This window comes from Delphinus delphis, chromosome 14, assembly GCF_949987515.2.
Source record: "Delphinus delphis chromosome 14, mDelDel1.2, whole genome shotgun sequence".
In the NCBI taxonomy this organism is placed as follows: Eukaryota; Metazoa; Chordata; class Mammalia; order Artiodactyla; family Delphinidae; genus Delphinus; species Delphinus delphis.
This window is the reverse complement of record NC_082696.1, coordinates 83,775,858-83,797,104: the sequence shown is the minus strand read 5'-3', so window position 1 is coordinate 83,797,104 and position 21,247 is coordinate 83,775,858. Positions and strand designations below refer to the sequence as shown.

Sequence of the window (21,247 nt, the reverse complement as noted above, 5' to 3'; positions counted from 1 at the left end):
TTTGGTAGAGTTTGAGAAGTATAGCTATTAAATCTTCTTTGAATATTAGTAAACTTCACCAGGGAAGCCATCTGTTCCTGCACTTTCATTTGTTGGGAAGTTTTTGGTTCAATATCCTTACCAGTAATTGGTCTATTTAGATTTTCTACTCTATCATGATTCAGTCTTGGAAGATCATATGTCACTAGGAATTTATCCCTTTCTTTTAAGTTGTCCTATTTGTTGGTGTATGATTGTTCATAGTAGTCTCTTATGATCCTTTGTTTTCCTGTCATGTTAGGTGTAATTTTTTTTTCTTTCAATTTTGATTTTATTTGAGCCCTTTTTTTTTTCCCTTGGTGAGTCTCACTAAAGGTTTTTCCAATTTTGTTTGTCTTTCCAATGAACCAATTCTTAGACTCACTGATCTTTTTTATTGTTTTTTTACAGTCCCTATCTCATTTATTTCTATTTTGATCTTTATTATTTCCTTCCTTCTACTAACTTTGGGTTTTATTTTTTGTTTGTTTTTTCTAGTTCCTTTAGGTGAAATGTTAGATTGCTTATTTGCGATTTTTCTTATTTCTTCAGGTAGGGCTGTATTACTATAACCTTTCCTCTTAGAACTGCTTTTACTACATGCCATAGATTTTGGAATGTTTTGTTTCTATTTTCATTTGTCTCAAGGTATTTTACAACAGCAGGTTCTCTTTCTCTTTGATGGAAGTTGGGCACCAAACTGCTGGAAAAGCTTTATCTCACACTCTCTTGAGGACTCATTGTGTGAGGGCAGAGCACCCCAGGTTTTACAACAATGATCACCTGGCTATGGCTAAACCCTGGGGGTCATCATGGGAATCAGCTTCTTCTCCTTAGTTTCTTCATTGCATCTTTATCATCCCTAAGATCAAGCCCTGGATGATGGGAGTGTTGGTATCCTGGGGTTGCACTTTAGGATACCATTTTGCACAAATATCTGTAAATGATGCCAAACTCATAAGACAAAAGTAACTAAGAATACATTTGTTTACAGATAGGATAGGGGACATAATCTGTCATCATATTCTTGTCCAGCTATATCCATAAACCCAGATTCACCAGTTTTCCATCTGCTATAACTTTTCCAGAATCATTGTCAAAAAGAGTGGGGATGTATTCTCCAGGAAATGCACTGGTTGTGTAACTGATCAGTAGGCAAGTCTTACCTGCAGCTCCAGCCTCCGACTTCCACAGACTTCACAGCCTCTCTCAGGACTGTGGTGGCTGCTGCAGTGCTTGAATGCTGAGGTGAGAAGCAGCAGGCCCTGATGTCAGGACCACTGTCCATGCCACCTCCCTCTCCAGCTAACATCAGAAAGCCTAAGCTCAGTAGCCACCACCAGTCAAATATGGGTAGAATTGTTCTTTAACTGTGAACAGATAGGTTGCTTATTCAACTAAATAATGAGACTAGCTGTGATCATGGGAGTCACTTAACCTCCCTGACCCTATCTTTCTTCTTATTTAAATGCATGTATTTTGCTCTATCATTTTTATATTCTAAGATAAAAGCCATATGGTTAAGCAACAGAAGTAAATATAAAGTTCATAGGTTATTGTTCATTTAAATTCCTTATCTTTATGTAGTTTACGGATCTAATTATGACTTTCTAATTTACACTCTCAGAATATTTAGTCTTATTTTTGAAGCAAGGTTGTCTAGGAACTGTGTCTTTTTATTTTCTTTAAAAATGGCAAATCTTGACTAGGTTATATATTATTGTGAATAACCACAGTAGACTAAAACACATCATTTCACAATTCACCGAAACACCATATCCTTTGTACTGAGGATTGCTAGAGTGGCTTTTCCAAAAGTTTTAGGATTTTCCAGTCATTTCCATGACAGTATATTCAGTGAAGACAAATCATAGCCCAAAGATCAAATCCATTCAGCCATTAATTTTTGTGAATTAAGTTTTATTGGAACTTACCCATGCCCATTAATTTGGGTAATGCCTATGATTGCCCTACAGTGGCAGAGTTGATTAGTTAAGATGGAATCTATCTGACATGCCAAGACCAAAATATATGTGGCCTTCTACAGAAAAAATTTGCTAATCCTGGAATTATCAATGTTCTCATAAACTGATCTGTCAAAAGGTAGTCAGGATTCTCAATCAAATTCTATTACAGTTAATAGTGCATTAAACTAAATAAAAATCAGGTACTTAAGAAAGGAGTCTGCAAAATGAAATATTTATGGTACAATGTGTGAATACTCAGCATCATGTGATCTTCTTGGAACCTACTTAAAAAAGTAAATGTAATTTTATATGTTGAAATACCTAAATGATTAAAAAATGTAATTATCTTTGCTTATTCTTAAATGTTTTGGATTTTTTAATTAGGATTCTGATTAAAAGATGTTGACTGATAATTTCAATGACACAGTGAATAAGTTGAAATTTTTTAATTATTTGAAAAGTTAAGTGATTTTTATTGGTAGTAGAGACATAAAAAGATCAAAATACTTTCTCCTTTACAATAGGATTTAAATTTTTGAACATTTTCTTAAATTTAACATGTATATAGAAAAGTGGATGAATCAATAAGGTGAATGAATTTTTACAAACTGAACACACCAATGTAACTAACATCCAGATAAAAAATAATTTTTTTTGTTTCCCAGTGTATATAAAGTTATGTTTACTTTATACTATAGTGTTTTAAGTGTGCAATAACATTGTGTCTAAAAAAATCCAATGTACATACCTTAACAAATTCTTTATTGCTAAGAAATAACCATCATCTGAGCATTCAGCAAGTTGTAATGATTTTGCTGGTGGAGCGTCTTGCCTCCATGCTGAGGGCTGTTGATTGATTAGGGTGGTGGTTGCTTCAGGTTGAGGTGGCTGCAGCAATTTCTTAAAATAAGACAACAAAGAAGTTTCCTGCATCAATTGACTCTTCACTTGAACACTTAGAGGTCATTGCAGAGTTATTAATTGGCCTGATTTCAATATTGCTCTGTCTCAAGGAATAGGAAGGCCTGAGGATAGAGAGAGAGATGGGGAACCACCAGTTGGTGGAGTAGTCAGAACACACAACATTTATCAATTTAAGTTCACTATTTTATATACGTGTGATTCGTGGCATTCCCAAACAATTACAATAGTCACATCAAGATCACTGTATCGCAGATCACCATAACACATATAATAATAATAAAAAGTTTGTAATATTATGAGAATCACCAAAAGGTGACAGGGAGACAAGAAGTGAGTGAATCCTTTTGGATAAATGACCCTGATAGACTTGTTCAATGTGGAACTGCCATAAATCTTTAATTTTTAAAAAAAACACAATTCTGCAAAGAGTGACAAGGCACAAATTGCAAGATTTCACATTTATGTGAATGTTCACCCCAACCATTAGTCTAACATATAATCAATGTTTCCATCATGCATATGCAGTGATCTTTATTTTTCCACATAGGACAGAAATAAAAACTAAATTCCCACCAACACTGTAGGAGGGTTGCATTTTCTCCACATCTTCTCCAGCATTTATTATTTATAGACTTTTGATGATGAGCATTCTGACTGGTTGAGGTGATACCTCACTGTAGTTTTGATTTTCATTTCTCTAATAATTAGCAATGTGGAGCAACTTTTTTATGTGTCTGTTGGTCATCTGTATGTTTTATTTGGAGAAATGTTTATTTAAGTCCTCTGTCCATTTTTTTTTGATTCGGTTGTTTGTTTTTTTTGATATTGAGCTATATGAGCTGTTTGTATATTTTGGAGATTAATCTCTTGTTGCTCACATTGTTTGCAGGTATTTTCTCCCATTCTGTAGGTTGTCTTTTCATTTTGTTTATGGTTCTTTGCTGTGCAAAAGCTCTTAAGTTTAATTAGGTTGCATCAAATGGGAAGTTTTTTAAGAGTACCATTTCAGCATTTCTGAAATGATTGTAGGGAAGTAAACTAGATCCTTATAGTTACTAAAAGAAAGTTTAAATTTTTAAATGTTGCAGAATATTGACCTCTCCATTGCCAACTAATTTCTGGATAATTTGTAAACATATCAAAACAATCAATCAATAGCATTCCAACTATTCACAGATTAAACATTTGAAAAATCAATATCCTCTGTTATGGTGTTTCAGTGACCATAATTAAATTGCTAATTGTGTACAAAAGGATGACAAAAGATTAGAAAAAAACAAGAAATAAATATGACAATAGATTTTATGAAACATATAATGTAAAGCGTATTTAAACTCAAACATGTAAACAATAATCTCTTCATTTTTTGAAATTTTGGGTCATATTGATTCCCTAAAATCAGGGAAAGCACAATTGTGTAAAGTGAGATGGAGGAATAAACCCTTCTGGAGGCAACAATTCCCAATACTGGTTGAGTTTTTGTCTTGAGCTGAAGTCATCTTTCTACCTGCCATTCTCTTCAGAGTTCCATGAATTTCTGCTCATAGAAAGACCTGAAAAGGTCACTTTAAACAAGAAATAAAGTCAGACCCAGGGTGAATTTTCAAACTATATAAGAGCTTAGTGTTTTTCCTGATAAAGATATTTTGAAACAATCAAAATATTATTTAAGTATTTTTGAGGTTAAATATTAATTTCCATGGGTTTACTCAGCTATGGTAATTGAAAATATCAAAGCTTTTTAAATTAAGAGGTCCATGACCAAGAAAACTAGATTCAGAAATTGTTTAAACAAGATAATATATGAGATAACTAATAGATCTTGCAATCATTTTTATGAACTCAACTTGCAAAAATTGAACTAAAGAAGCACAAAGTTAAAGAAACTGGAGAGGGGAGAAGACAAGAGTATTGCTTTATAAGAACTAAGGAGAAAACAAAGAAGCTGGCTGTTCACTACTCATTCAGATTCTCAAAGGATATTGCTGTCATCTGAGACAAAAAAGATAATTCACACCACACATACTTTTAGAGAACTTTCAGCAAAATTCTGCATTGGAGTTACTATCTGGGTCACAGAAACAGGAAATAAATTGAAAGTTCAGAATATTAAGCTGAATGGAATAAAGAGGTTATCACAAATACATGCTGAAAGCAATGATGTCTCAACCTAGAAGCTTTATTAAGAAAAAAATAACTACAGAAAATGTCTCCAGATAACTCTTTCCCTGTTTGTTAGCTTGGATCTCTGTGGTGTTACCCTGCCAGGAACTCTGTGTGTGTGTGTGTGTGTGTGTGCACATGTGTGCTTACACGTGTACCTGGGCACAATACTAACTTATTACATTCATGTGCTAATGTAATTTCATATTATAGAAAATAATGTCTGCCTAAACAAGATCTTTCACACATTTCACTTTATATTTATTATTCTGATTTTTTTTCTTAAATATCTCAGGCCACCCCTTCCCACCCTCTGTGCGGTGAGTTCTTTACATTTTTCAGTATAACTGCTCTTCTGGTGCTGACACTTACTAAAGTACCTTAAAGAGACTAGTGAAAGAGACTAAAGTGACCCATAAAATGGGAATCTTTGATAGATTTAGCTGAAATCAACTTTGGCCTTTGAAATGTACCTTCGGATATGTCTGCTTATATGAATCTCATCTACAGCCAGCAGCTGAATGTCACCTCACTTGATCACACCAGACCAGAATAATCAGAGAGGGTCACATGGTTGCCATGTAAGGGTTCCTGACTTATCAAAATTTCTCTAAGCAGAAGTTTTCTCTTTTACCCCTCGATTTGTTGCAGGTAATATATGACAATATACCAAGCTCTCAAACAGCACTTACAAACATCTGAAGGTGTATCAAGCCCTGAGTATACTAACACAATTTAAATCAACAAATTGTTTTGTTTTGGGAAAGAAAAAGTTTAATCTAATAATATATGAACCTCACTGGCTAGATGCAAATAAAAATCTCAACGTGTTTTTATGCACTGCTTCCTGCACATATCAAAAGCTAACATAAAAAAATATTCTAAGATGAAAGTGCTTGGAAATATGTAAAACAATTTATTAATTGACAAGTAAAAACTATTTTTGAAGCTAAAAATGGTAACATAAACATCAGGTTAATTTGTTTAATTTTTCTATTTTAGGCATAATTTATTGTAATAAGGTGTCTGGTGTGTGGTGCTATTATATTATAATATTTGGTTCTGTACCATATTTTAGATTTTTTAATTAGTAGTCTTTATTTTTTAGAGAAGTTTTACATTTATGAAAAATTGAGCAGAGTACAGAAAGTTCCAATATAATTCCTGACCCTCACACACACATAGTTTCTCCTATTATTAACATTTTGTATTAGTGTAATATATCTGTTATAATTGGTGAGCTGATATTGATACAGTATTATTAACTAAAGTCCATAATTTACATTAGCATTCACTCTTTGTGTTGTACATTCTACTAGTTATAACCAAAGTACAATGATATGTATTTATCATTACAGTATCATACAAAATAGTTTCACTGTCTTAAAAATACCCTGTGCTCTGCCAATTCATCCCCACTTCCTTTTCCCCAAGCCCCTGGAAACTGCTGCCCTTTTTATTGTCTCTCTAGTTTTGCTTTTTCCAACATTCCATACAGTTGAATCAGACAGCATGTATCCTTTGCAGATTGGCTTTTTTTCATTTAGCAATATGCATTTAAGTGTCCTTTGTGACTTTGTGTGGCTTGATACATGGCTCATTTCTTTCTGGTTGAATAATAGTCCATTGTATGGATGTACCTCAATTTGTCCACTCACCAATAAAGGACATCTTGGTTGCTTCCAAATTTTGGCAATTATAAATAAAACTGCTATAAACACTTGTGTGCAGGTCTTTGTGTGGGCAGTTGCTTTCAATTCATTAAATACCTGAAGCACAGCTGCTGGATCATATAGGTTTAGTTTTTTAAGACTATGTAAGACTATTTTTAGTTTTGCAAGAAACTGTCAAAGTGCCTTACAAAGTGACAATCTGATTTTGCATTCCCAGCAGCAATGAATGAGAGTTCCTATTGCTCCATATCCTTGTCAACATTTGGTATTGCTTGTGTTTTGGATTTTAGCAATTGTAATAAGTGTTATGGTATCTCCCTGTTTTAATTTGCATTTCCTTAATGACATGTGATGTTGACCATCTTTTCATATGTGTCTCAACCTCGTGTATATGTTCTTCGGTGAGATGTCTGTTGAGGTCTTTGGCCCACTTTTTTTTTTTTTTTTTTTTTTTTTTTTTTTTTTTTTGTGGTACACAGGACTCTCACAGCTGTGGCTTCTCCCGTTGCGGAGCACAGGCTCCGGACACGCAGGCTCAGCGGCTATGGCTCACAGGCCTAGCCGCTCCGTGGCATGTGGGATCTTCCCAGACTGGGGCACGAACCTGTGTCCCCTGCAGGCGGACTCTCAACCACTGCACCACCAGGGAAGCCCCCTTTGGCCCACTTTTAAATTCAGATGTTTGCTTTGTAATTGTTGAGTTTTAGGAGTTCTTTGTATATTTGGTTTCAGTCCTTTATCAGCTATGTATTTAGCAAATATTGTCTCAGTCTGTGGTCTCACAGTTTTGCATCCTTCTAACAGTGTTTTTACAGAGCAAAAGTTTTTAATTTTATTTAAGTCCAACTTACATTTTTCTTTTCTATCATGGGATGTACTTTTGGTGTTGTATCTAAGAAGACATTGCCAAACCCAAGGTCACCTAAATTTTCCCCTATGTTATTTTCTAGGAGTTTTATAGTTTTGTGTTTTACACTTAGGTCTATGACACATTTTGAGTTGATTTTTGTGAAGGATGTAAGGTCTATGTTTAGATTCATTTTTACATGTGAGTATCCACTTGTTCCAACACCATTTGTTGAAAAGACTCTCCTTTCTTCATTGTGGTGCCTTTGTTCCTTGTCAAAGATCAGTTGACTATATTTATGTGGGTTGGTTTCTGGACTGCCTATTCTGTTCCATTGACTTGTAGCATATTTTAGTTGTTATTATTATTTTTTTAAATTTCTGGTTCATTGTATAACACTGTACTATGACAAGCAAAATTTTTATTTTAAAATTATTTATAGAATATTATATGAATTCTTATATAATTAGTCAGAAATCAAGAACTTAATTTTATTCTTTTTTAATTAAAAACTAATGGGTTTCTTGGGAAAATAATATTTGTTAAACACAAATTGGCTTTATACAAAATCTTGGAATTGTCTAATCCAAGGACATGTCTATAGATTAAGATATTTATTTGCAGGTACATAGACAGTACTATAAAATAATTCAGAATAATGAAAAAAGATTTTAATTAATAGTAGTAATAACAGTAAATTTTTCAAAATATTATTAGGTAAACAAAATTTTTCAAAGATATTTCTTTTTTAATCCCTTAAGAATGATTTTTAGTCAATGGGTTTTCAACATTTAGAGTCACAGACATTTGATAATAAATAAAAAGTCTCTCTTTATATGAAAACATTGAAATTCATTCAAATTCTCTATGAAATTTGAGGAGTTGATGTTTCTTTTGAAACACATCCATGGATCCTAGGATCAGAAACAATCAGACCAAGCACTCATAAAGTATATTCTCAGAATCCAACAAAATATTTGTAAGCATTAAGTGATTTTTCTGGTTTCTGTAGTCAAATAAATTTTGAAAATTTCAAAATTAATAAAATTCAGCAAAGTTGAGGCTTTTCTAAGGTAGTACCTCTCAGATCCTTAAATATACTAAGGTACCTCATGGCTATTCAAAGGGGGCATAAAGTACATAGCACTTAAAATTAAATTGAAAATGGAATCATTTTTCTCCCTTTCTTTTTTTCCTCAGAGCATCTTGCAGGAATAGTGTCGCTGGGAATATTCTAGAAAGACCGAACTAGTCTAATGTTCTGTAACGTCTCTGATGAAGGTTTTGTGTAAAATTACATGATGTGCAACCATCCTATTTGTATTTCTTCTTCCTATAGTCCTTTAGCATTTCTAGAACTACTTTAAGTTCTAATGTATATTAGGGCAATGTGACATTTGAATTTGATAACCAGTGTTCCAGTGTACCCTGGAGCTGGTGATCCTAAGATGAGAGAGAAGATTCCAGTCCTAATGCAATACCACTGAGGTAGCCTAGAGTGTGCCCAATACCTCAAAACACTGACTTTTAGTATCCTTTCCTTACATCCTCAGTTCTTATATATGAAAGATAAGCTATCTTATATATGAAATAGTTTCCTGATTCCCAAACATGTACCTCTTCCAACAATCCTTGAATAATTGAGGGTGAATTCATTTTTTTTCCTGTGCTCTATGGACTTCTGTCATTTCTCTCAAGTTGTCCCTTATGGCATATTTTTTCTGTTCTCCATAATATCAATTTAGAGACAAAATTAAGTTTTTATTCATTCAATTGTCCCTTGACCTTATTTCATTCAGCATCAGTGTTTCAGCTCTGAGATTTTGAGCTCCTAGTCAGAAAGTGTCATAACAATTTAGCTTGATTTTTAGAGCAGTCAATATTTCAACACACATATTTAAATAATTTATTATGCAAATTATTTTAAAAATCGATGATACATGTCATGACATCCCCAAATATTACATGAGCTATTAAACTTATTTATATATCTTTCAACCACTGTGGCTAGAAATTATGCTAAGATGATTTTTAAGTTCACAGGGTAGGCACTTGAGAAGTCTTATTTTAAGACCACTTTTTTGGGGGGGTTACTTTTATATAGGAAATTATTTGGGAAGCTAAGAGGTGGGTACAGCCTTTTACCTGGTGGTAAAATAAAGAGGTGGGAAGAAAAGTTTGTGAAAACAGTTTGAGAATATTAGGAGAAATAAAAACCCATTTCTCCTTCCTACTCTGTATTACATCATCAGGAATACATCAATGTAGCTTAACATGTTTATCTTTTAAAATACACGTAATGCCTGAGAGAGAGAGAGAGATCTGTTTTTCATGTGTTTACTGTCTGTTCCTGTTGGTTTACCTGCTTATCTCATCCAATAATTGAACATTCCTTGATGTGTCTTTTGAATCTTTGACTATAAATAACTCAATGCATGCACTGAACAAATGTTTCAGTGAATGAATGAATCCCTGCCAGCTAGTTGAAAGGAAGGTTATTTGAGGATATAAATATTGAGGAGTAGGATAATTTTGACTTGGTTGATATGTAGCAATGTGAAGTATGAAGGCACTGAAGCCCTCCCCTACCCCACAAAAAAAGCAAGCTATCGCCCTGTCACAGTGGCTTGGACTATTAGCCACTTGGTAAAGCTCAATAAATGTTTTTTAGACTCTGAGTAGACATGGAAATCTCAAGTTGCTCATATTAAGTTAATAGAGATAATTATGGATAGAATAAAATGTAATAGATATGAGGGTCCAAAGGAAACAATGGAAAATTTGTGGGGAGAAGAATTTTAAAAACATAAATTAAGCTCTTAAAAAGAGCTTTTGGAGACTTCTGACAGACTATCATTATGTGAGGGGAGCAGGTGTTTTCGTTGTTTCTCTAGCTCTTGACTTTAGTCATCTTTCAAACTTTAAAAGTGAATTACTTCACTTAAGGTGTGTAATAAAAACTCCCATTTGAATGACTAAATAATTAGAAAGAAATATAGAATTGGGCAGATCTTGAAAGATACATTCTGAAATAGCTCTTAAATTGTACAAAATAATGTCTATAAATGATAAATGCTTTAAAAATGTCTTCAGTATATAAGCAAGTTTCTGGTGATTCCACTAAGGCATCTTGTCAGTCCTCTCAATTTGAACATATTCCAAAAAACTGTTGGGAAATTAAATCAGGTAGATGCAAAATCAGTATATGAACACAGATGTAAAGGAGTAAAGTGGTGTCTGTCCAAGAAGTTCATCACTCTAAAATTATTCCTTTGTTGAAATTACTCAGAACACTAAACCATGAGCTATTAAGTATATTCTGTGGGGTGCTATATAAAAGACATTCTTATGGTAGGGATAATGCTACCCACAACATACCAGTCTATAAATTCCAACCAAGTTAGCAAACTATTATGTGGCTCGGGAAACATGAAGTCATGCCGCAATGAATGAGTTATCTCCTTTTTACACCCTTGCCTCAGAAGAAGCAAGTGTAATATTTGACCATAAGTAAGCAAGTTCAGGATGACGTCATTGAATGAGATGTGCCAGATTTTCTGAGGAGTAGAAAGTGTAATGTAACAAGCCAATAAATTCCCTGTAGATCTTTGTTACATTTTTGTTTTTATAATTTAAGGACAGTTATTTCAATAATTTAGACTTTTGTTGAACCTAGAGCTTTCATTGTGGTAATAATTTTTAAAGCATATAAAATAAGTTTATCGTAGCTACGTTCAAATGTACCTGGATATTTCGTATAAGCCCTTTTTCTCCTTGTAACATAAATTATAATGTTTTTCTGGTTTGACCACTGGTATTAAACTTAATTACATGGTAAAGATGTATAAAATGGATTCCAGAATTAGCTGAGTAGACATGGAAAACATATCCTTGTCCCAGTGTTTAATTATTTCACAAATAATTGCTAGAATTTAGCCTTTTTTTGTACCTTTTTGAATAGACATTTTGTAAAGATTTCTTTCTTTTTAATTTTTCACTGAGCTACATTTTTGTTTTATTTCCTGATTTGGAAAAAAAAAATGTATTCTTGCAAAGCCTTAAAGCATGAGTTTCCAAAAAGAAAATTCAATCAAAACCTTTGACCATAAGAATCATTAGTAAAAATGGTATAATTTTATACTTAACCCATTTGTAGCCTGTTTTAAGCTTTAAAAAAGTAAAAAATAAGGAACCCCCCCCCCCGTTTTTTTCTTTTCTTGTTTGTATCTTCTGGCACACCATCTGCTCTTTCCAATGTCCTAGCCTACCAAAAATAGTCCTAGATTTTTTGTTTCACATATTCCACATCTATAACATCAGGCATATAGAAGAAATTTTTTTAACTGTGGTTGAAGGTCAAGAGAAGATTCATGTTCAGTACACCTATAATATAGTATCACTATACATATAAATGATGGTATCCAAAGGACAAAAGTTTGTCCTTCTCAGTGTCACAAACCTGGGACAATGTCCACTAATGTCAAGTATGCTGTGATGTCTCAAAATATCTAGAGACCTTCACCTATGGATTGGTTCCACATCACATTAAAAACACAAGAAACAGAATCTTATTATTTTAAATATAACTTGTCTATAATATTATTATGTATTTTGACATCACCTCAATACAAGAATTACTTTTGAAAAATGTTTGCTTCATGGCAAAAATTAAATCCAGCCCCAAAGAATGAAGAGTTTCTAACTAAAAGCAATTCAGATATATCTTAAACAAAAGCAGTATCAGTGGTTTAAGTAGCTACTTTGACTAATACCTTTTCTAATAAATAAATTCTAATTTGTTTAAAATAAGCCACCTTAAAGATCACTCTTAGAGATTATATTTTGGAATGTAAAATAAAACCAAAGGGAAAAAGACATAGGTTTGGGAAATAAAAAAGGAAGTCTCATAAATATGTGATCAAATAATTTACATAATTCTTTTGAAAAGTGATCTTTTGTAAAGATCTGAGAAGCAACAGAGTCCAGTGGCTGGGAGAGCAGAGTGAGGCCAGGCTACCTGTGTTTGAATGTGGGCTCCGATAGTAACTCCATGACCTTGGACAAGTTACCCAAACTATGTGCCTCAGTTTCCTGATCTGTTGTACAATGGATGTACTGATAGAACCTATTTTGTTGTCAGAAAGATTAAATAAGTCAATAATTAAAGCATTTATATATGCTCATATAAGAGCAATTCCTAGCATAAGAGTAATTCTTCCTTTTTCTTTTCCATTATAGTTTATTATAAGATATTGAATATAGTTCCCTGTGCTATACAGCAAATTTTTGTTCTTTATATATTTTATATATAGTAGTGTGCATCTGTTAATCCCAAATCCCAATTTATCTCTCCCACCCACTTCTCCTTTGGTAACCATACGTTTGTTTCCTATGTCTATGAGTCTGTTTCTGTTTTGTAAATAAGTTCTTTTGTACTATTTTTTAGATTCCACATATAACTTATATCATAATATTTGTCTTTCTCTGACTTACTTCACTTAGTATTATAATCTCTAGGTCCATCATAAGGGCAATTCTTAGCATGTATTAAGTATTTAATAAATAAACAAAATAGACTTGAACTCTTGCTCAGATGCTGATTCTCATAGGCAGATACATAATTTCTCCATCAGTTTGCATGCCTGTTATATGAGGAGATATGATTTGTTGAATCCTATTCCAATTAACCATCTTAAGATTCTTAAAATGTTCATTGAAATGAGATTAGAAAGCAAGGAATCAGGACACAGAAAATAAGGACTGTTTTTTATATGCAAGAACTTCAGAAAGAGAATGAAGCCCATTATTCAAGGAAAAGATATTTCTTACTACTCCTGAGTAAATACAGGAGAACAACCCCTAAAAAGAGAAAATAGATTAGGACTTTATTTTTAAATTACCAAATGAGAACTATAGCAAGCTCATAGGAAAAAAACTGTATGAATTACCATGAGTCAATGTACACTACTATCCTTTCTGCTAAGATACACATGTTGAATTTCTAGGTATAACTACATTCAGGAAAATGATCCTTAATATAAGTACCTAAGTTACAGCATTGTGTATTTTTTTTTCCTATTAAGACCATTAGGAATTGAGGTAATAATGTCATTTATATTTCTTATTATAACTCTTTTATTTATTATTGGCAATAAACACTAGACACCTGATTTATTATCTCTTATATTAATGCACATATTTGGTTGCAAAATATAAAAGCTAACCTGGTTAACATAAGCAGAAGAGAAATTCAAAGAATGTATGCTGAGTAACCCATCAAAGTGATGAGGAAGTGAGTAGAGAACAGCTTAGACAACCAGACACTGAAAAATCAGAGTAACAAAGGGTGGTGGAGAAGCAGAATCCTGGATACTCACTGCCCCTGCTACTCAGGGGTCACCATAGACCTTCAGACTCTGGATGGCAGTGCTTGTCACTGCCACAGAGGTAAATTCTGCCTTGCTTCTTGGGATATTTAGAGAAGGTTAGAAGCTGATGGGCCAAATCTAGGTCATGGACCCTGATCTTGTCAAGGGTTACGGAGAACAAGTGTCTGAACATTCCAGCATCCACTGTGCAAGGCAGAACAATACTGTTATTGTATTCCAGAAACATATGTTTAAATGCAGGGTGACTAAAACCAGTAAATATCCACTACATCTGTCATGTTGAGTTGGACAAAAGAGCATGTATTCTGAAATAGACAGGCTGGGTTTGCATTCCAAATGGGAAATTACTACCTGTGAGGTAGTCCACAGAGTACTAACATCTTAGGGCTGTTATTTTTGCCACATATAGACTCCCATGTAAACAATATCACACACCATATGAAAGTTTGTTGTGAGAATTAAATGAGATAATTTATCTAAAGGTGAAAGATTCAAAGAAGTTACATAACGTGTACTATTTAACACACCCAATCCACTTCCTTTTGTTTTTACCAAAAAAAAAAAAAAAAAAAAGGTCTTGATATTGAGAACTCTACACCTGCAACTGGTGTGGAAACTTTCTGTTTTACATAAAGCACATCAAGCTTGTGTGGGTGGATATTCCTTCCTGTTGGATAGAGAACAAAACCTTCAACAAGGAGCAGCTGCAAACACTGGAGAGAGGAAAAGCAGAAAGTGTGGCAAGGCTTAATCATTTAAATCACAGATTAAGTCAACATAATAGCAGAGAAAATGCAGAGTTTTAAAATGTGTGACTACAGTGGCAAAAGCTCACGGGGTCTTTTCATTGGGATCAACAGAGGAAATGAACTAAATGAACACAATTTCATATCTCCTGAGAAAAAATAAAGAAAAGGATTCATAAGTAAGTGGTTCATTTTACACATAAATTTATTAAAATTTTCTTTACATGCAAACCCTTATACAACAGAATACAAGCATTAACTGCATGAAAAACCAATAATAAGTAATAAAAGCTATTAACTACTAAACTTTCTTGGGATCTCACCATGTACACATCCAAATTAATCCAATTTATAAAAGACCCTTTTCCTCCCATCATTGAAAAACTAAAGTAGGAAACAAAAGCTAAAAGCTTTAAGGAAGGTGATATTTTCCTCAAAGAATACAATAGTGGGCAAGAAAGCAGGGACCATCATACATCACTTTATATAACTGGGAAGTGGATTGAAGACAATCTTTTGAAACTGAGTTTTTCAAATGCCACCGATTCTGATGTACCAAAAATATAGTAAGTTTACTTCTCAGATGGTGCTACCACAGGCTAATACTACTTTAAAGTTTTCAAGTTAATGGTTCAAAGGATCACAAGCTCTCCATCTGTCAACATGAAGTCAAGCTGCATACGGTGATGAATATCTGATACCTTGCTGATATAAAAGTTTCATCTGAGACTCTTTCTCTCTGGTTAATTAATGTGGTAGGGAATGGAGAGGGCTCTGGAGAGAAACCTTCGCTGTGTATTACAGGAGGGGGTCATCTCTACTTCAAATGAATCAGTCCCTCAATATTTTTAAAATTTTATTTATGAATGTATGAATTTATGTATGTATTAATTCTTCATTTCCTCCTTTTTTCTAGGAATGATATACTACCCTTGTTTACAGGGCAATGTAATTGAGGGTTTCAGTGAAGACAGTCCATTCTGCCACTGTGAAGATATTTTTAAGAGCGAATAGTTATCATTTTCATGCCTGCTATAAGCCAAGAGTAATGGAAGTTCCAAGTGATAGATCATTTTATTTTTCAACTTAAGACAAGGATAGAATGGAGGTTGTTTTTGTTTATGTTGTTTCACAGCTTCAACTGAGGCAAAACTTCAAAATGCTTAGGCTCCTAGAAGATTTGAATTTGTGGCATATTTGGAACACCAGGAGTAATCTTCCTGACAGCATCATCAACCCCACTATTTGGTTTGAATGGAAACGTACAGTACATGTTAAAGGAGAAGTTAAGTGTGCAGTTTTGTCTGTGCCTCTTGGACTCCAAAGTTCTGAGCAGAATGGTCAGTAAATAGTGCCCAGGACAGGTCTGTAGATTACTTTGTCCTTGAACTAAAACCTCAAAACCAGAGACCTAATGACTCTCAATTTACATTCCAGACTTCATTTTCTTGTATCTGGAAGTCAATGACATGGTTCACCTGACTTCCTACATCTTTTCTCGACTGCAGCCTCAGGCTGTCCAAATAGATTGGAAGAAGACAAAAACATGCATCTTGGGCACAGTGTTGGATGTATTTATCACTTCTCAGATACTTAACATATTGAGCAGATATTAACTCAAAATTTATCAGCTAAAATCTTATGTATCTGGAGTGGATAAATCATGGAGTAATTTAACAAAGGTAACATTTATTAACAACATTTTCTATCAACTTTCTATAGACTCTAGTCTTTATTGAAGTTAAACTTCAGAAGGAACAATACTTTCAGTATCATTTTATGAAGCACTACTAACATCTAAGACAAACATTGTAATAGTTGTACTCCAAAAATAATGCAAACAAATCTCACGTATGAAAATAACACATCATGATCCAGATTTATTCTATGAAGCCACATGCAGTTGAATATTAAAAAAATCAATTGTTGTAATGTATCATATTAATAGACCTGAGGAAAAAATTACACAATCATATCCAAAATTACTCAGAAACTTTTTGAAAAAAATTTATCAAAACCTTGATTTAAAAATTAAATATAGATTTATGGTTATTAAAATAATATGCAAAATATGTATATGTGCTTGTGTACTTAGTTCTAATTTCAGCATATTATATAAGAGAAATTTTTTCTTTTTTTTTTTTTGTGGTACGTGGGTCTCTCACTGCTGTGGCCTCTCCCATTGCGGAGCACAGGCTCCGGACACACAGACTCAGTGGCCATGGCTCACGGGCCTAGCCACTCCACGGCATGTGGGATCTTCCCGGACTGGGACACGAACCCGTGTTCCCTGCATCGGCAGGTGGATTCTCAACCACTGCGCCACCAGGGAAGCCCTAAGAGAACTTTTAAACTCATTTCCACCAATGCCAGGAAAAAGACAAGCTTGACCACTATAGCTAGTGTTGTATTGGACATAACTGCAAATGTAATTAAATAAAGCAAATAGAATCATAAAAATTAGAAAAGAAGTAAGATTATTTCTAGGAAAAAAATGTAAGACAGACTTTAAAAATAACAATAAGGTAATTTTAAAATAATAGGATATAAAATATTAATAGTTGTCATAAGAACAAATAATAACCAGCTAGATCATATCGTGGATAAAAAGATATCATCTAAATAACGCAAAATATTTAAAAAATTCTAACACATAAACCTAAAAAGAAATGTAATTACTGAAAAACAACAACAAAAAATAGATTTGAACAAATTGAAAGACATACCAACCTCATGGATAAAACATAATTAAGCATCCAAAAGCTGCCGATGCTTTCCAAGTTAATTAGAAGTTCAATACAATTGCTCTACAAACAAAAGTAAAGTCCTTTACTCAGTAAGTATAAAATGTTATTTAAAAGTTTCTATGGAATAAAAGAATAAAAAACCAAAAATATTCTTAATAAACATTGATCTAAGGAAAACAAAATGTGTGTGTGTGTTTATGAGTGGGTGATAAGGAGGTGACAGTGGAGCTAGTGTGCCAGATATTTAAGCATATTAAGTCTCCATAATTAAATGAACATCATATTGATACATGAATGTGTACACCGACCAATAAAACTGAATAGAAATTACAGAGATAAATCCAATGTATATGATGAAATTCAGTATACGATGAAAATGACATCTCAAATCTATAGAGAAAAGATACACTTGCTAACAAATTAGATACTTGAAGAAAAAAGATAAAATTAGATTTGTACTTATGGAATATATTCTATATATCCCAATGTAAAAATATTAGTACTCTAAATAGTAAAGGAAAATAAATAATCTATAAGAGCATTATAGGGCTTCCCTAGTGGTGCAGTGGTTGAGAGTCCGCCTGCCGATGCAGGGAACACGGGTTCGTGTCCCGGTCCGGGAAGATCCCACATGCCGCGGAGTGGCTGGGCCCATGAGCCATGGCCACTGACCCTGAGCATCCAGAGCCTGTGCTCTGCAATGGGAGAGACCACAACAGTGACAGGCCCGTGTACCGCAAAAAAAAAAAAAAAAAAAAATTACTCTAAATAGTAAAGAAAAGTAAGAAAATAAATAATCTATAAGAGCATTATATTGTTAATAAATAATAGAGGAATGTTTGTTTAAAACCTGAGAGTAGGGAGAACATTCCTTTAATAGTTTTCAGTTTTGTAGGATTGCTGGAACAACCTTATCACAAACTGGGTAGCTTAAAAAATGGAAGTGTATTATCTTTCATTTCTTTCATTTCTGGAGGCTAGAAGTCCAAAATCAAGGTGTTGGAAAGACTGGTTCCTTCTCAGGGCTGCGAGGAACCACCGGCTCCAGGCATCTCTCCTTTGATGGCCATCTTCTCCCTGTGTCTCTTCACAACACCTTCTCTCTAGGTGTGTGTCTGTGCTGAAATTTCCTCTTTTGATAAAGGCACAAATCATACTGGAGTAGGGCCCATCCTAATGACCTCATTTCAACTTGATTACTTCCATAAAGCCTGTCTCCAAACAGGGTCACATTCTGGGGTCCTGTGGCTTCCTACTCTAACATATCTTATTTGGGGGAGTCAATTAAATCTAAAACAATTCCTAAGAGTAACTCAGAAATCCAAAACCATAAAAGAAATACACAATAAAGACTACATAAAACTATAAAAATTCCATGTTTAAATGGTTGTAAAACAGAGAAGAAATTCCATAGCAAATGACACATGACAATCAGGAAAATGATCACTAATAAAAGAAAATCGTCCTTAAGAAATGAAAAGAAAAAATACAACATTGGAAAAATAGCCAAGAGAATGGTGAGACAGATTACAGAAGAAGAAGAAGGAAAAAAAAGCTCTTAAGAATATGAGAAGTTAATAATAACTTTTAAAATGTTCTATCATTTCTCACTTATTAAATTTGTCAAAAGTTTGACAGTGTTCTTCATGGATGAGGTTGTGGAGGGAAAGTTCACTTTTTACCTTGAATGAGCAAAATGAAACAGTCAAAGGGATATGGCAGAATAGATAACCACTCTGTATATCCATTTATCCACTGAGCCAGCAATCCCACTTCTAGAAATCTAGCCCCAAAACACAGGGAAAAATATGAAAATCTTTATGCACAAGATTGTTAATTGTCGCATTATTTGTTAGCAAAAGAATGGAAAGAACCCTAATATCCATCAGAAATATAATATAAAAACAAATTTAATTAGAAGAAAATTGTGAATTCTACTGAGTAGTCTTATTGGTGAAAATATGGCAAGAAGCTTCACCCCAGCTGCCAGCCTCCTGCCTCAAGTGTAAGTCCACACCTTAGGTCTTCTCCTAAGCAGAATGACTGCAAAACCAGCACATCACACTGCCTGGAAGCAATCGTGCGAGTGAGTGTTAAAATCACCAGAAGCAAGCCTCAATTGGAACCCATATCAGGAACCCATGGATAAATGCCTCAGTGACTCCATATTTTAATATCATATTGAGTGAATTCTGTATACTTTTCAGGTGTCCTGCAGAATCCAGCTCCTTTCACCACTGCAGCAACGCTCATAATGGCCCTTATTTTGGCTTTTCTTCCTTGCTTATCTCACATTCCCTTTTCCCTCACTCCTGTTCCCTTAGATCACCTCCCAAATAAACTACCAGAACCCAAGTCATTGTCTCAGATTCTGAACTGGAGCTAACCCAAACTAAGGTAATAGGAAAATTTACAATGGAGGGATCAGGCTACGACCAGCTGAATATACTTACCGTATTTACCGTCATTAAATATGAGATGGTCAAATACCAAATATGTGTGATACAATATTCATTTCACAGCAATATCAGTAAGGATTCCTGCCCAATCCACCCCTCCCAAACAAATTACACTTAAGCCTGTAGAGCCGCAGTCTGCAACCTTTTTGGCACCAGGGACTGGTTTCATGGAAGACAATTTTTCCACAGATGGTGTGGGGGGGAATGTGAGAGATGGGAAGCAGAGCAATGGGGAGTGGCAGATGAAGCTTCTCTGGCTTACGCGCTGCTCACCTCCTGCTAAGCGGTCCTGTTCCTAACAGGGACAGGTACCAGTCTGTAGCCTGGGGGTTGGGGACTCCTGTGTTAGAGCTTATTTGCATATTAGAATAATACAAACAAGACCACAGTGCAAGAAGCCAACAGCTTAATAAGGTGAGACATTCTATAAGACAGCTGGCCTGACTTCTTCAATGTCATGAAAAAAAGTGAAGACAGACTGCCCTAGATCGAAACAAGTTTTAGAGATAACAAAATTCAATGAGTGAATCATTTCGATTCTCATTCAAACAGCCTACAATAAAAAGACATTTTTGAAATAAGGGATGTTTTAGTCTGTTCCAAATGCTATAACAAAATACCACAGACTGGCTAGTTTATAAACAACAGAAACTTATTTCTCACAGTTCTAACAATACAAACAATGGTCCTCTCTTCAAAGAACTTGTATGTGACCAAAATAATAAGAATTTCAAGGAACTATAAGGGTCAATAAATAAATTAAATAAGAAACATTATAAAGAGTAAGTAAGGTGGAGTGGGCAGCTGGTAGATTTCATCCAGGCCGACCAAGCAAAGATACTTGGAGGAGTTATAATTTGTATGAGATATGAGAGGTGATAAAAAAATCAGGAGAAAATTTGGTGAGAGAATATCCAGAAGAGACAACAAATAAAAAGAAAAAGAAAAGTTTCTGAAATGGAAGTAAGTTTAGTCTGTTCTAGAAATATGTTGTCCACTAGAAATAATAGAATATGCAAAATAATAGAAATAATGTGACACGTAATTTTAAATTTCCTAGAAGCCACATTTGAAAAGTAAAAATAAAGTGGTTAATTACATTATTTAATTTTGCTTTAGTTTATCTACTATATCCAAAATAATAGCATCATGAATATTAGCAATGACAAAATTAATGAGATATTTTTGAAATATGGTATGTATTTTACACTTAGAGAACAAACGCATTTAGATTAGAATATGATAAATATGGTATCATATTTTAAGTGATCAGTAATCATGTGTCACTGGTAGCTACCATACTGGACAATGCAG

At 34.0% G+C, this 21,247-nt stretch overlaps 1 pseudogene; it reads right to left on the bottom strand.

Moving 5' to 3' along the window:
- Window positions 1-671: 671 nt before the first annotated feature.
- Window positions 672-21,247, bottom strand: part of LOC132437187 (ras-related C3 botulinum toxin substrate 1 pseudogene) — a 172,225-nt pseudogene continuing 151,649 nt past the window's right edge.